Below are 17,596 nucleotides of genomic sequence, written 5' to 3'. Positions count from 1 at the left end.
CCCAGAGAAATGTAGCAAGCTACACTACAAGAACATGGCAAAAATAGCTAGCTACATCGGCACTACTTTTTTTTTTTTTTTTTTTTTACTTCGTGACCAAGTTTCCACCAAACAAATAGGCAGGAAAAAAATTCTCAGTTTGATTGTTTATTATAAAACTGAAACAAGCCCTCGGTCTGGCTTTTTGTGTCATCCTTTTAACATGAACTTGTATTACACACTTCTTCAATATCTGAATTGTTTTACTTCATTTTACTAGTATTATGCTACCATGTATATACTACTACCAACTATGCTAATATGTCTATACTACTACAGTATGTACTCAGAGTATAACACTCAAGCTTGACACTGACAAACAATACTACTTATCCTTGGCTGCTAGATATGTACCACTCCTACTGACTTGTTGTACACAATTTGTAAGTTGCTTTGAATGAAAGTGTCAGCTAAATGACCAAATGTATTTAAATATGTAACTCACAAAACATTCCATGGCCCCAAAATCATGTGGGGACCCCCCCTGGGGGTCCTGTCCCACAGGTTGAGAACCACTGCTTTTCCCTCTTTTTTTTCTTTTCTCCACCCCAATAATATTGTTCATTTTCTGCCTACAGTGAAACATTTACATTACATTTACATTTAGTCATTTAGCTGACGCTTTTATCCAAAGCGACTTACAAGTTCTGTACGACAAGCCATCATGATGAAACATCATGATAGCAGCTATCTTAGTTAAAGCTGTTGACAAAGTGTACTGACTTGTGTGCTGTTTGGGAACAGTTGATTTTCATCAGCTCACCTCAAGTTAGTGCTGGACGTGTTGAGAGAGCAGCATATGTTTTAGCCGTTTTTTCAGTCAAACTCATAAATGTGTCCCAGATAGGGCCATGGAGAGTCATTGTTGTTATTGACATCATCATCTTCATCAATGCCATCGAACCCCTCTGCCATTTCGCGCAGACTGGTTCATGTAATCCGTTAAATTGCATTCATTCAATACGTCTGTGTTTTGATTTTCACTTCCTGCTTTGCGGCTGGAGTCCCGCCCTATCCTGCCTCTGATTGGCCTACCCGTAATGTTTTGTCCTACCATACCCAATCGTGAGTCGTCACTCATATCTAAACAAACCAACCAATCATAGTGGGTTTTTTACGGGGAGTTTTTTTTTCTCCTCACAGATCTTCTAGTCTAGACTGTTCCTCCCGAAAGTAGCGTGTAACGTTTCTCGTCGCTACGTTACTACTTCGTTCTATAAATAGCTCCGCTACAGAGATCGCTACCCTGGTTAAAAAGTAGCAAGCTACCAGCACGCTACTGAGAATTGTAGTTAAGCTATGTAGCGTCGCTACTTGTAGCTAGCTACTGCCCAACACTGATAATATATATATATTCTTACCATATGTGTTACGTATGGGGGTGAGTGGTAGTGAGTCCAATGGTGGAGGAGACAAGGAGAGACGGAGATAGGTAGCTATTTCTAAGGATGTGTCTTTATTAAAACACACAGAGCAGCGATAATCCATGAAAGACGCCGGGCGTCAACAGAGAAAACAGGCAAAAGTAATATAAGTGCATCGCGAGCGGCTCAGCAAACTCTGACCAGCTCCTTCCCACACGAACGGTTTTCTGAAGCCTCGACAAGACAAGGGAACAAGATAATGAATAAGTAGTCACCAACCAAACATTCCAATCAATTAGCAGTGACAGCAAATTGACAGCACAGTGACAGCAACCAGTGGAGAGTACCAATCAGTGACACAACAGGAATGTGGGCGTGACAGCCAAAATGCAAATACCAACCACCAGGAGAGAACATTCCAGACTGACAGCTGGTTTCCCGGGAGAGGGAACCCAGAACGTTACACATATGTATCTATCTGTACATCTGTACATACCTGCACATAATCCTTTTACATATCTGTAGTAGATACTATACCTATATCTGTACATATCCCTTACTTGGTACGCTGCTGGACAGTACTGTCTGTATCACTGTACATATTGCTATTACAACTCTATACTATTAGGGCTGCACCGATTCGTCGACAACGTCAACGTCATCGACCATGACATGTTGTCTATGTAAGGGTCCACCTGTCTTGAGGTGTTCCCCTGCCCTTCACTCGCCCCCACCCTTGCACATGGCGAGGATGATTTGTTTGCATCTTTGCCGGTGAATAACACCATGAAAACATTGAGGTTCTTCTGATTTCGCTCACTGAGCTCATTCAGCACCTTCTTGAGACCAAGTGTACAACAGATCTAAGCAAATGAATAAAGGGAAGATGATTAAACAGAAGGATTTGTAGATACAGTAATAAATTATAATCTATTTGAATTATATTAAAATGCTGGGGAGGCTACATCAACTCAAGGGACACCAACAAGCTCAACAAGCTGGTGAGGAAGGCTAGCTCCGTGGTGGGAGTCGAGCTACCTAGACTAGAGGTGATGGCAGAGAGGGGGATGAGAAGGAAGCTGGCTGCCATCATGGAGAAACCCTACCACCCCCTCTACGACGAGCTAGTCAAGATGAGAAGCTCGTTCAGCCACAGACTCATACCCCCCCGACACTCAACTAACCGCCTCGGACAGTCCTTCATACCAACGGCCATCAGGCTCCACAACAGTGGGCAGCAACTAGCGGCCTCCAGGCTCCACAACAGGGGGCAGCGACTGCCAGACATTGACCTGGGACTAATAGGAACCCAAGGAGGACAATAACACTACCTTAGGCATACTGCACCCTATGTGGATACTGTGATACTGTGAATAATGTATATTTCAGTGGATACTGTGATACTGTGAATAATGTATATTTCAGCAGATAGTAAATTATAACACTACCTTATGCATACTGCACCTTATGTGACACTGTGAATACTGTGAATATATTTTTCAGCTAGTTAGATAGTAAATTATATTGACCTATTTGTTTACACTGCTTGTGTTGTTTTTACTACCTGTACGCCCCCCCCCCCCCCCCTTCCCCCATGCTGCTATGATGCCTGAATTTCCCCAAGGGGATCAATAAAGGAATATCTTAATTAGCATTTTTTCGATAAATTCTTATTTTCTGTAAATCTTCGGTAAACAAACGTAGTGCTGAAAATATACACTTTGACTGCTGTTTTGATAGGGTTAAGGTCTTTACTGCTACATTTGAAAAAGAAACACAACATTAATTAATACAGTCTGTATTGATCGATTTATGATAAAAACAGCAGGGTCTCCTTATAAGGGGACCCTTGACGTCTGAAGTCAAAGCAGACAGTCAAAGAACTTTCCAAGGACTCATAAGGACTGAAGAACCTCTTTTCATGACCAGCAGCCAACAAGGTGTTTGGGGAGGGCGTAGACTACCCTACTGTCGGTCTGGGGAGGGTGCAGACTACCCTACAGTCAGTCTGGGGAGGGCGTAGACTACCCTACTGTCGGTCTGGGGAGGGTGTAGACTACCGTACTGTCGGTCTGGGGAGGGTGTAGACTACCCTACAGTTGGTTTTAGGAGGGTGTAGACTACCCTACTGTCAGTCTGGGGAGGGTATAGACTACCCTACTGTCGGTCTGGGGAGGGTGTAGACTACCCTACTGTCTGTCTGTGGAGGCTGTAGACTACCCTATTGTCATTCTGGAGAGGGTGTAGACTACCCTACTGTCGGTCTGGGGAGGGTGTAGACTACCACATGTCTCCTCCGATACATGTGGAGTCACCAGCCGCGTCTTTTCACCTGGCAGCTAGGAGTTTTACTGGGAGAGCGGTACACATGCGGATGTTCACACTATCTCCCCTAGATCCCCACCCTGCTGAACAGGCACCCCCCGACCGACCAGTAGCTATTACAGTATGTCACTGTTGCAACAACCAACAACCTATAACTACCGATGCAATCAATGAAAGAAAACCACGATCACCAGCTGCTGTTTGCCGATCTATACCTGCCCAGGTTTGCTCATACTGATAGATACTGATATACGGAAAATAAATATTACAGATACAAAGATACAAAGATGAATCACTTCAACCATGGAGGATGGCACATTTTGCAACCTTAAACAATGTGTCAGATGCGCGTTTGTCACCTTGGTTCACCATCACCCTGTCTGTCCCTCCCTCCCTCCCGTCAACATCGATAATATCACAGAGGAGTTCCTCATCAATGCAGCTCATTCATGCCCCGGCTGTCCCGGAGAGGAGGGGAAATTATTCATCGCTTAACTGCGTGAAACATCTCTTTCTTCTTCTCCTGCCACGGCGTCTTATTGGGTCTGATGTGTGTGTGCCACTCTCCGCGGCAAAGCAGACATCTTTAATTTTCTCAAGCTGTCGCATCCATTATGGCGTGGAAATTTAATCAGGAAGACGCGGCGCTTTTGTTGCCCCCGCCCCCACCCCCCCCTCCCCTCCCCTCCTCCTCGATGCCACCTGCCTTGCAGCCTGAGATAAGGTGAGGAAGAAGGAGGAAGAGGTGTTAAATACTAAAACAGCCATGTGGAGATGGCATACTATACTTTGTTGTTGGCAAGGGCGTAGGTTTGGTTTCAACAGTGGGGAGGACACTTAACCCTTTCACAACCACACTACAGAAGGTTAGGTTGTGAAAGTGTTAACCATTTGTCATGTGGCAGTGAAAGGGTTTTCTGAGTGGTAGTGAAAGGGTGAAAGTGGGGGTCTAGTGGTTATCCCCCAGGACATTTAGAGTGTCAAACACTTCATTTCCTGCATTCTGGTGTAACCTACTTTTTCTGAATCAATTTAGTTCAAGTTCAAGTTCTTTATTTGTCAAATACACAACAATACAGGGGCAGTGCAGGTAATGACAGTTTTGTGTTTCGAGCTCAGACTCAACAGTGTACAATTAACTTTAAAAAATATGTATAAATGAACTGGCCATGTCAACATTCACAGACACTGGCCAAGTCCGTGAAGATCATTGCCAGTCAGCCAAGCCATTCAGCACCACTTCAGCCAGGATGAAAAGTATGCAGGAGGAAAGTCCCAAATCCACTGATGTGTATTCCATTCACGTGTTACTGATCCTTCAGTGTAGGAAAGATTTTCTTCTTATAGAAATCTTCTGCCAGCTCTGGAGAGTCGAATGTGTGGCCTTCCCTTGGTCAGACAGAGCTTAGCCGGGTGCTGCATGCCATACCTGACATCAGCCTTGCGGAGCAAATTCTTGATGTCTTTGTATGCAGCTCTGCATCTGGATCGGTCCGCAGAGAGATCCGGGAAGATGTGCACCAAGCTCCCCTGAAAGTTAGCCAATCCCGCTCACGTGAGAGCCGCATGACCAGCTCCTTCGTCTAGAAATGGTGGAACCGCACAAGCATATGCCTCGGGGGAGCATTCTGGTGTGGCTTGGGGGCCAGCGAGCGATGAGCACGATCGAGGACCACAGGCTTGACGAAAGCCTCCTCGCCAAACAGCTTCACGAAGAAGGCAGACATAAATCGAATAGGACTCGACTCTGCCCCTCGATTCCTTCAGGAACGGTTCTCGAGGCCGTCCAGTTTCGATCTCAGGCTGGTGTTTTCGGCTTTTAGAGATGTGCACAGTGTCTCTACTGTGGTTAGTCTCTCATCCACATCAGTTAGTGAAGTTTCCACATTTTGTAGTTTCTGCGTCTGTGTGGAGATCGTCGCTTGGAGAATCGAAACCGAGGAGCGTAGTTCGGACAAGAATTCCATGCGCAGGGCAGCTACCTCAGTACGGATGGCAGAGGTAATCAACTCCTTCATTGCCGCTGGCGTTAGTCCTGTTGGCTCCGCCATATTGTCGTTAGCACTAGAGCTAGATTCCTCTGAGTCGGCCTGGGACTCTGCATTCCGCCCTTGTCTTGTTGATTTAGGCATGCCAAATGTCTAAAAATGTTGTCTGTTTAGCCAGCAAATGTAAAGTATTTATTTCAGTTTGAGCAAAATAAAATGGGTAGCAATAATATGAAATTCTCACAAAGCTACTCTTGTATGCGTCTTTACTCTCTCACACGCATACTGGAGGCCCCGACCCTCTTATTTTTTTTACCTCTTTTGGGGAGGGCGTTGTCTTTCAACCTTCTGAGGGGGACAAATTGATCTCTTGCAACATGACATGCCCCCTTGCAACCCCCCCCCCCCCCCCCCTAAATCTACGCCTATGGTTGTAGGTTTGCCCTTGCACAGAAAAGCATTACTGCCCACATTCAAAACCGCCCTTAAAGAGCACCTACGGGAGGCTGCAATTCGAAACTGGCCACCGTAAATGCCCAAAACCCCCACCACCTCCTAATAGACAGTCTCCTCCCCACCGCATGTATATATTCCCTCCCCGCCGTATGTATATTCCCCTCCCACCCACCCACCCCCTCCTAATGTACAGTCCCCTCCCCATCATATGTATATACTCTGTCAGGATCTAGGGGTAACAGTACTGTATATTTGAATACCGCCTATGTCACAAATGTATCAGTACTAAATACCTATATGTCCCTATGCCATAAATGTCATGTATGTTATGTATGTCATAAATGTCTATATGAATTGAAAATGGGGGACCCTGATGGAAACAAGACAAACGTCTTTCTCAGGTCTGCATCCCCTTAACAATTGTATGTATTGAGCCGTACTGTATTGTACCCATTCTGCAATCTGTTAAATAAAGTTTTCATTCATTCATTCATTCATTCATATATGAGAGTCAAAAGCACTCTTGCTTCTACGTGTTACAATGAAAGTATAGGGTGTACACTGTGAATGGGGGGGGGGGGGGGGGGGGGGGGGGCAGGGCTGAACGATTTGGAAAGAATATCTAATTGCGATTATTTTGACTGATATTGTGAACACGATATGATTCACAATGTGAATGTACTGTTGATCTGTGGAGGCTGTAGACTACCACATGCCTACTCCAATACATGTGGAGTCACCAGCCACTTTTTTTCACCTGACAACTGGGAATTTTACAGGGAGAGCTTAACGATCCCCTCCCTGTTGAATAGGCGGCATGACCGACCAGTAAGTGTCGCTAATGCAACAACCAGGACTCATACCTCACTGGCTTCCCACCCACGAATAATGCTAATTGTGTATAGGGACGACTGACCAAGCTGGAGGTACCGCTGCCGCGAATTGGGTCTCTGCGGGGGTAGGCGAGTTCTTAGACCTCTACACTACCCAGCCACTCCAGACCAGGCAACACCAGTCCTAATTGGGGGTCTTTTGAACGGAACTGCGTATTAGAGATGATTTAAAGGGGACATGCATTATAAATGGCTTTTTTCAGTGTTTAGCATTGTTTTATACTAATAGGGGTTAGTATCAATGGGTCTGTGTCTCTAAATACCATATTGGCGAATTGCTCTCATTCAGTTGAGACAATTTCCTCCTCCAGTGAATTAGGTCATTCTGATTTGACTCGCTCTGTGACGTAACTGGGAGCTGGTGGAGCTGATTGTGATCCGATTGGCTCTGTGGTTGTAGCGCATAGTGAAACCCGACACTTCCTCAAACGGGAGAGGCAGAGAGCGAGCGAGAGAGAGGGAGAGAGAGAGAGAGGGAGAGGGAGAAACAGATAGAGAGAGAGAGAGAGAGAGGCTCATACGCTGCGTTTCTCTGAACGATCTCTCCTTAGCTGTCTGCCCCTGCTTACTAGTGATGTGACGATTCATCGATTTGCATCGGTGCGCCGGCATACACGTTCACGATGCAAGTGCACCGGTGGAATAAGTCCGCGCCGGCAAAATGTCAGGCTGAACTCGCGATGCATCTTGTTGTAGCGTCTTTGCATCGTCAAAAACCGATGCATTGATATAATTTCCTCTCATCCACTTGTCAGCAGTGCACTGTGACTGCACACACACACAGCAGATACTATTGCTTCGCTACTACATATAAGGCGAGAGCCGCGTCACAGTTATCAACAAACAGTGGAAGTCGAGGAGACATGAATAGAATTGCTCAACATGCTAACGCTAGTAGCCTCTGGCTAACGCCAGTTAGCCGTTCAGCTAACGCTAAACTAGTGTCTAACTAAAGTGACTCTGCAACACCAGTACCATTAGTGAGGAGGGGGGGGGGTATATTGAAGACGCTTGACAACAGGGGTTCAAAGATAACTTCACATTTATTGGTTATTCATTTCTTAATTATATCGCTTCATGCAATCCATCCAGGCTGGCTCCGTGTTGTTGACATAATGGAGCTGCTACGGTCGGAAAAAAGTATAGACGCATCCTAGTGACCTAGTCTAGTGTGTGACATCATCAACTGTCGACAGCTGCTCAGACGGGGAGGGGCTCTCTCTCTCTCTCTCTCGTGTGTTTTTAGCTAAAGTGGATAGAAAAGACAGTTTATGCAAAAGTCTTCTTAAGCACCCAAGAGTTTTTATATAAATTGTCTTACAGTAGATTCTTTTATTTTTAATAATAATATAAGCTGCATATAAGGAATACAACCAAATCCTCTGTCATACGATACAATTGTATTATTTATTATTATTATTATTTTGCATCGTGTTGAATCGCATCGTATCGCCCCGAATCGCATTATGTTGAATCAAATCGTATCGAATCGTATCATATCTCAACAGGGGGTGAATCATATCGCATCGCATCGCCCGGTGCTTCAAATGTATCGTTAATGTATCGTATCGTTGGCACCGTATCGAGATGCACATCGCATCGGCCTCAGTGAGGAGATGCACATCCCTACTGCTTACACACACTCACGACAGAGCACACATACATTCTCTGAGCATCTCTCCTCAGCTGTCTGCCCCTGCTTACACACACTTGTGACAGAGCACACATACATTCTCTGAGCGATCTCTCATCAGCTGTCTGCCCCTGCTTACACACACTCGCGACAGAGCACACATACACACACGCGTGTCGCACTGTCGTCTCTCTCTCTCTCTCTCTCTCTCGGGAGCACTAGCATATCACTGTAATATCTTTGCGCATGCTCCCACACGCACGCGCGTATTCCGATCCGTACAATAATAATCACAGAGGTATATATTGTCATTTGAAACAAGTTACCAATGCATTGTCCCGTGGGATTATACCAGCCCTGCGGCAAAATTAATTAGTATCCCCCTCAATCTCTCTCTATCTCTCTCTGTGCCAGTCGCAGACTGTGTGGATGACTGTCACTCAAAGTGCTTATGGGCGGAGCCAGGCCAACAAAGCCTGAAATCCAAAGGGAGAAAAATTATGCTTTTGAGTACTTGATTAGAAATATAAAACAATGCATCTTTTTCTTTTTTTAAACTTACAGATGTGTTCAATAGAGGAATTGTGTAAAGTTGCCCAAATAGTGCAAGGAATAGCAATGCATGTCCCCTTTAACGATATAGACAGGGTTCTACTCCTGACCCCACCCATCCTCTTTATCAGACAGTTTGTGTGAATGTGATTAAGGTCTTTCTCTGAGATCCTCTCATCACCCTCATCTCCTCTCGTATCCTCTCCCCTTCTCCCTCCTCTCCTCTCCTGTCGCCTCCTCTCTCCTTCTCCCTCCCCTTCTCCCTCCTCTTCTCCTATCCTATCCTCTCCCCTTCTCCCTCCACTCCCCTTCTCACATTTCCTCTCCTCTCCCCTCCCCTCTCAACTCCCTCTGACTAGTGGCTTGTGTGTATGTGTGTGTCTTTGTGTGTGTTAGTATGTGTACACATGTGTGCCTCTGTATGTTATGTGTGTGTGTGTGACATTGTCTCTGCATTCCCATATGCTTCCGTTTAATGGGATAAATAAGCTGGCTGTGATTATGCGTCCTGTAGAAGATGAACAGATAGCATTAGCATACAAAGAGCTCATCACATTTAATCATGACAACAAGAATGCACGCCTGCAGGCTAATCAAGGAAAAGCCATTGTTTGCTCTTCCTCTCGCAGAGGCACCGTGTGCGTTTCAGGCAGTGAGGATTAATGTAAATTAAACAGGGTGCTGTACAGTGATGGACGGATAGAAAGGTTGGTAAGCTACTAACTCAGATAGCAAATATGAGGCTGATTTACATTTGCATTTAGTCATTTAGCTGACGCTTTTATCCAAAGCGACTTACAAGTTCGCACTATATCTATATCTGTACCCTTACCTACTCTTACTAGTTACACTGCTGGCCAGTATGACTTACTACCATAGTGTATTTATACCTGTATCACTGTACATATTAATACTACAACTCTGTACATACATCTGACTAGCACTATTACTCAGTAGTACTAATTTATATATTGTATATCCAGTTGAATCACCTGTACATTGTATATTACTATTGCACTTTACTGTTACATTTGCACTCTGGTTGGATGCCCAACTTCTTTTCGTTACTTTTGGTTACAGGGGTACAAGTCAGCAGGAGGGGTACATCTCTGTCAGCTAAGGGTACAGGTGACATTGACACAACACAACACATTGACATTGAAACATGTTAAATCAGTCTAGACATGGTAGATACAACACATAGAAACATGTTAAATCAGTCTAGACATGGTAGATACAACACATAGAAACATGTTAAATCAGTCTAGACATGGTAGATACAACACATAGAAACATGTTAAATCAGTCTAGACATGGTAGATACAACACATTATCCCACCCACCACAGTTTTCACCTATTTTTCCACAAAAGTTAAAGCGTTATTTCAAATCGTTATTAATGACACATGGCACAATGACACTATTTTCATATTTCCCAGATAATTTGGGATTAAATGTGAGAGAAAATTGTGGTTTTTTCAATGTATATTTGGTTTATAAACTGCTTTAAGAGGGTAATATCATTATCATCATGGGATGATATTGACGGTGGAGAAGAAGCGGTGTCACAGCACACTGCCAGCGAGGGGGTTTGTTTTAAATTCCTCTGAGACATAACACTGATAGCGAGTGTACTGTAGGCCCAGAGCAGGAGGGAGAGAGGTTCATTTTAATGAAAGTTTAATGGTGTTAAAGGTTATGCAGTTGCGACGACGAACATCTATAAGTCGAACGGTGTTTCCAGGTGTAGGGCAGACTAGAATCTGACCAAGAGTGAGTAGGACTGAGATCACACAGAGGACACTCTCTCCTCTCATTGAGAGGGGGGGGGGGGGGGGGGGGGAGAATGCCACATCACCAGTAGCTTCGGCTACCACGAGGATGGTCTTGGCTAACAAACAGGCCTGACCACTATTGGACTGAATAACAAAAGGACAATAGACGAACACACCGAAAGATCATTAGAATAGACTCTTCAAGGACGATACAATTTGATAACATCTGATAACATCTGATTATGAGGTTCTGTTTATAGCAATAAAACAACGCTTTTCCTCATAAGGTATTTCACGGTGTCGAAGTGTCGAATTCTTACGGAGGTGGAGAATTAGTATGGTTTATGGATTGCACTAACGGGGGAGATAAGGATCTTATCTGCCAGTGTCGTAGACGTCAGGACCATTAAAAGTACACAACACAGAGGAATTGGATGGAGAGCCAAACAGACGAAGACGTGATACTGGCCAGTTTGATCAGGATCTTACAAATGGGTTAAAGGGACACTCTTCTGGACCATAATACATGTGTTGTCGTTTTCATACTGTATGTCTTTTTGCAACTGTGCTAACATTGTGAATTGAAATATAGATGTGTTTCTCTCCAGTGATTCCAGAGTTAAAGCTGCATTGATATTTCTTCAAGCTTTTTTCCCCCTTGTCAGAACAACAGTGTCTTCTCTCTGCAGTCATGCAGTACAGATACTCTCAAGAGAAGCTTCTGTCCTCAGGCCATCCATTAACAATGAGTCTAAAATATGACTGAAGACAGCACACACTACCCAGACCCTACATGTGGACTCTCAATCACGCCCAAACATTACTCTGGACCACCATTAATTTGCACGACTTATCACCAGGCGTGCATAAAAACAGATAATGAAATCTACTGTATGTACAGTAGCTTTCTTATTTTTGCCATAGTGCCTAATTTCAAATCTGATTGTTGCACAATGCTAAAAATAGGGGAGACAAACTAACTGCGCTCCAATATATGCCAATAATGTTAAGTTTTGTGATATATTATCCCGAGTAATAAGAGATATTAAAAAAATTCATACCGAAATCATTTGCTTTTTTTGACCTAGAGGCCTCTGGGTAGGGTGTTTCTGAAAAATTCGCTCATTGAAAGCTCTCGATGTCCTCTTCAAAATGGCGTAAAAAAAACTACAATTACTGACATTAAATCTTTCAAAATGGTCGAATTTCGTGATAAAAACAACACAAAAACTAATACTAAAATCGCTAACACTTTAACCTATTAGTGAACTAACGTATTAATGATAATATACATTATAACTGCTGTTGTGACATGGTTATGATGTTTATACTTGAATACGTAAAAAAGAATTATAATAATTTTGTCAAACAGTCTGGATAGATTGATTTATGACGTGATGTCATTTGCGGTCCGGCCCCGGACCGCGCGGGTGGAAAAGGTTAAAGTGAGTGTGTTCGTGTGGATGTGTGTGCTGTGAGTGTAGATGATGGATTGTTAAATAGTGTCATTGTCGTTGAGCATCCTGATGGCCTGGGGATAGAAGCTTGTTCTGAGTCTCTCTGTACTGGCCATGAGACTCCGGTATCGCTTGCCTGACCGCAGCAGTTCGAAGAGGCAGTTGTTTGGGTGACTAGAGTCTTTGATTATTCTCTTAGCCTTGCCCCTGCAACGCTTGTTGTAAATGTCCTGGAGAGTGGGAAGTCTACCTCCAATTGTGCGTTCGGCTGAACGGGCCACTCTCTGTAGTCTGCTACAGTCTTGTGCGGTGCTATTCCCAAACCAGGAGGTGATGTTACCAGTCAGGATGCTCTCTATTGTGCATGAGTAGAAGTTCTTGAGTATCTTCTAGGGATGTCCGATATTATCGGCCTACCGATATTATCGGCCGATATCGGCATTAAAATGTGATATCGGAAAATATCGGTATCGGTTTTCAATTTTTATTTTATTTTTTATTTAATTTATTTCATTTCTATAACCTTTATTTACCCAGGCAAGCAAGTAAGAACAAATTCTGATTTTATTTATTGTCAAAAGTATGCATAATGTTGTTAATTCCACAACAAGAGATATGTAATGTTAATTACCTGAAATTATTCCATTTTTGGGGGGGGGGGGGGGGCCCTGCATATATCGGTATCGGTTGATATTGGTTGATATCGGTATCGGAAATTAAGAGTTGGACAATATCGGTATATCGGTATCGGTAAAAAAGCCAATATCGAGCATCCCTAGTATCTTCTGACTCACTTTGAACTTCCTTAGGCGCCTAAGGAAGTAGAGGCGTTACCGTGACTTTTTCACTACACTGTCAATGTAGTTCTGTATCATAATGGCTCCGCTCGGCATCACTCTCTGCACAGTACCTCGCTCGTGCACGCACACTGAATAAAGACCCCACAAGTGTACCTTTATATCCCAATATTCGTCTGACCACACCCCTATCAGCTTACCTACATAAACAGGGGTGGGGCCACACACTCGCCTCCTTCTTCGCTTTCACCACAAGGAAGTGCCTGGTAGATCCCCACTTGACGAGGTTGTTAGTAGGAGAAAGTTGGAAAACAAGAGATACGTTGACATCATATCTTTATTTTCTCTCTCACTATATTCGAGAAAATACGGCGGTATTGTCTTCGTACTGGAGTGTCTGGAAGATGATTATCATTCTACTCCTCCACCGGTTTTTTCGTATTGGGAGTTCACGCCGCTTACATGCCTCCCAACTGCAGTCCTCTTTGCTGCGGCTGGATGGGGTAAAACCCTCCAGCGACACAGCTGGACTGTAGGACGCACCGACTGTTGTGAGAAGCGGTGGGTTCCAGGTTTGGTGAGTAATGTTTGCTTGCGAGCTCCACTTGTCTGTTAGTGCTATGGGGGCTAGCTGACAATGTTTACGAAAACCGGCCCCAGATTAGGGTCCTTTGTTCAGCTTTTTAGGCGACGGCGGAGGATCTTGGTTTGAAGCCCATTATAGCAACTAGTGGGCCACGACCAGTAGAACTGGTGATCCTAGGATCTCTGGACGCGTGGGTACTTCTCTGTCACTGTATAGGCCCCGTCTTTCATATGCAAATGAGAGTATAACCTAAACGAGGAAATGTGGGCATGGATGATCGTTATCGGAAAATCCATGTTCAAGTCGGCTACAGCCCAGATGGGACTTGTGCTGGCTCCGCCGGATGTATGGTAAAATCACTGTTGTAAAACTGTGTTAACATCTCGTTTCTCTTCTCTCTTAAAAGGTGAGGAGGGTTTCAGAACGGTGGCCTGTCTGAGTGTGGCTTGTTATATCATTGTGTACAAGTTCAGGTGATAGCTGCTTAGCTTGCGTGCTAGTTGTGGCCTATCTGTTAGCCAGTCAGCTGTTAGCTGCAGGCGCTAGCCTGTTGTGTCACTAGGCTAGGTAACGTTAGCTTGCTGCTATCGGCCGAGAGCGGCCGTTAGCTTAATGCTACACTGTTGAACGTTCTGAGACTATAACATGCTTTAAACACTCTGACTACGACGTCATCTTTGACAGAGGGGGCCCTGGGGCCGGCCGGCGAGGACTGCGTCAACAAGGGGGACCGTAGCGGCGGGATGGAGCGGCGACGCTGCCCATGTCGACAACACAGGAAGGCTGTGTTTACTACGGTGCCTTGTTAGAGACTGCAGTTTCGCTTGATCTGCGCTCACGGTAGGAAGGGTCTTGACCAGACCTTGAACACTTCTTCTTGCTTTCCCTTCTAAATGTTTTGTAAATAACGATGTTTTCCAAAACGAGTGTTGCTGCACTACATTTAGGATACGACGCAAGTTATGTGTGAATTGTCTTGTCACTGGTCTCCATGCAAATCGGGTTGTTTGTTACAGATGTGAAAATGATCTGGTTTGTTGTGTTGAGAAACATCGTGTGTTCATGTACCGTGTACTCACAACTAAGGAGGTTAAACTAACCTATAAAGCTATGCTTAGTGACATATGAGTAAAGAATGAATTCTTTTCTCAGCCTGTAATGACAATGAACAGTGTGTTCACATATTAACAGGTTTACCTGTTTAACTGGCCGTATTAAGGGTAAAGTAGGAGGGGTGTTTTCCCCCCGGTTCCCTGGGGACTTCTTCACCCTCCTCTCAGACGTGTTGTTACAATATATTGTGCACTGTGTGGTAGGGATACGTTGTAACCCTTAGCTTGATTGCTGGGGTTGTGCTAGAACTGCTTGAGAAACTATATTTTCCTAAAAGAAAAGATTGTTTGGTCACTTTTCGTGTGTGCTTAGCAAGGCCTGTGGCCGATACTAATCGAGAATTATGTATTCTCTCATTATGAAAAACGGCGTTCCTCTGTAGAGTGTTTTTGCCATTTTTTGTAGGTGATAATGGGTTGTGTGTGTCGGGTGACCTACAGCTGGGTTGGGTTGGCCACAGAAGCACATGTGTAAGTCTGGTACCGGGGCTCTTAAGGGGGCCCTCTCTATTCTGTGTTTTTTCCTTAGTAGAAAAGAGTAGCACATGAGCTGTGTGAAGCTGTTAAAAAGGCACTTCATGTAGCAGAATATGACTTTGTCATACTCTTTTTTGTCATTACATCGTATCATGGGTGTGGGGTCGTAAAGGGGTGAACTGGTAATCCTTTTCTCCCCTTCTTTGATGGGCAGGGGTTAAAACCTCCTGTCCTTCAAGGTTCCTGTCACGTTGCTGTTCGGCACGTTACAGGGTAAGAGGGGGGGGGGGGGGGAGTTTCCTGGTCCCACGCCCTGGAATATTGGGCGTGTGCACAGCAGAAATTCCCTCGCCATAGAGTACGTCACTGTGCGCATCTCTGTTGGTAGGACTTCTGTGAGCTGTTCGGGTCCATATGATGGATCTGTTTCGGGGGGTGGTCAGGGCTCCTCCTCACGAAGCTCCTATTCGGGCCTTCTGTGAGTTAGGACTCTCCTTCCATGTGAGGGAGCCTCCTCAGAGTGCAGAGCCTCCTCCTCAGATTGTCAAGGTGAGTGGAACCTCAAAAAGGAGTCCTACTCTATTGTGTGTGTATTCGATTCAATTCGATTATTGAGTGTGTATGGGTTCAGTGCCTCCTCCCCGGAGAGCCCTAAAACCAAACTTTTACATGGCTCAAGGTTGCAATATATTCTTTTCAATCTGTACAGCTTGCATGGGAAGTCTCTCTGGGGATTTCCGTCTCCTCCCTATGGGAGGGTGGTGGGATGTAAAAATGTAAACAACTTTTACCCCCGGCTGTGTAGACTGGGATACATGCTGTTGGTGCTTCCTTCTTTTCTATTAAAAAGAGTTGGAGTTAGGAAGCATCACACCCCTCTTGTCGTTCCCCTGGGCGCCTTGGGGATTCAATGACAGGTCTAAATAGCCTGTTCATTGATGTGGTTGCGTCCCGACACACGCATAGTGCTAGCTCGGGGTGTTCTGTTGAAGATCAGGCGAATGACTGGCACGCCTTGGTTGCTTGAGGTTAAAACAGCGTTTTTATATTGCGTTCGTCACCAACCCCGGAGCTGTGAGCTGGATTCGCCTGTTCGAATCCAGCTCACAGCTCCGGGGTTGTCACCAGCTTGGCTGGCCGTCTGCACTAATACAATTGGCTGTATTAGAGGGTGGGAGAAGCTGGCAAGGTGGGTCCGGGTCGTTGTAAACAGCGACTCCTACAGTTCGGTCGGGGCGCCTGCTAAGCGCGGATAGGACTTGAGGGGGATAGTGTGATCCTCCCACACGCTACGCCCTCTCGATGAGAATCCGCGCTGCCAGGTGAAAAGAAGCGGTGATTGGCTGGACGTGTGTCGGAGGAAGCGCGTGGTAGCCTCCACTCTCCCAGATGATCTGACTGTGGGGGGTAAGTGCGCAGCGACCAGGAAGGGACTGGGAATTGGCATACGACTAACATTGGGATGGGAGAAAATCGGAGGAAAATGGAGGGGGAAAAAGACAAAAAAAAAAAAAAAAACAGCGTTTTTATAAAGCAACTGGGATGGAGGTTTTTCCTCTTCCGACGACCTGTGTTGGTTGTCGACGGATTCTCGTTCATATCTGGGGGATGATGACGGAATGGATCTGAACATATGTAGAGGGGTCTCACGCCCTGGGGGTGGGCCACCGGGCGCGGTTCGCACCGAACGTCTGGGTGGCGCCTTCTTTTCATGTTTAAGATCAACACGCATATCTGCCCCTTCTCCTGGAGTAGGCATGTCGGCGTGGTTAGGGCACGGGACTGGTTCTGGTCACGCTGGTCCGGAACTGTTAAACCCGTTGTCCGCCGGGGATGCAGATCTGCTGTTCTGGTACCCTGAGGGACTTGGGCTTTTTTCAGGAGGAAAAATGCCAGGTCGGTCCGGGTGTCACAGGGTTAAGAGCTATGGAGACCCTGGTTGGGTACGAAGAGGGGCCTGTTGGGGTGGTCTTTGACCTCCTCTGGTGACCCTGTGCTTCCCGTATCGCCGGGCCCGGTCCGAAGTAATGTTTCGTCGACCCGTAGGCCTGGGATAACCCTTTTTTGAAAACTGAAACACTTGTACTGCGGTATAGCCAGTGTGTACCCGCAGGTGTGTTTTGGAGTTTTTTCTTGAGGGGT

Source organism: Notolepis coatsorum (genome assembly GCF_963971535.1).
Source record: "Notolepis coatsorum genome assembly, chromosome: 3".
Lineage (NCBI taxonomy): Eukaryota > Metazoa > Chordata > Actinopteri > Aulopiformes > Paralepididae > Notolepis > Notolepis coatsorum.
The sequence above is the reverse complement of the archived record's forward strand: the minus strand, read 5'-3'. Positions refer to the sequence as shown.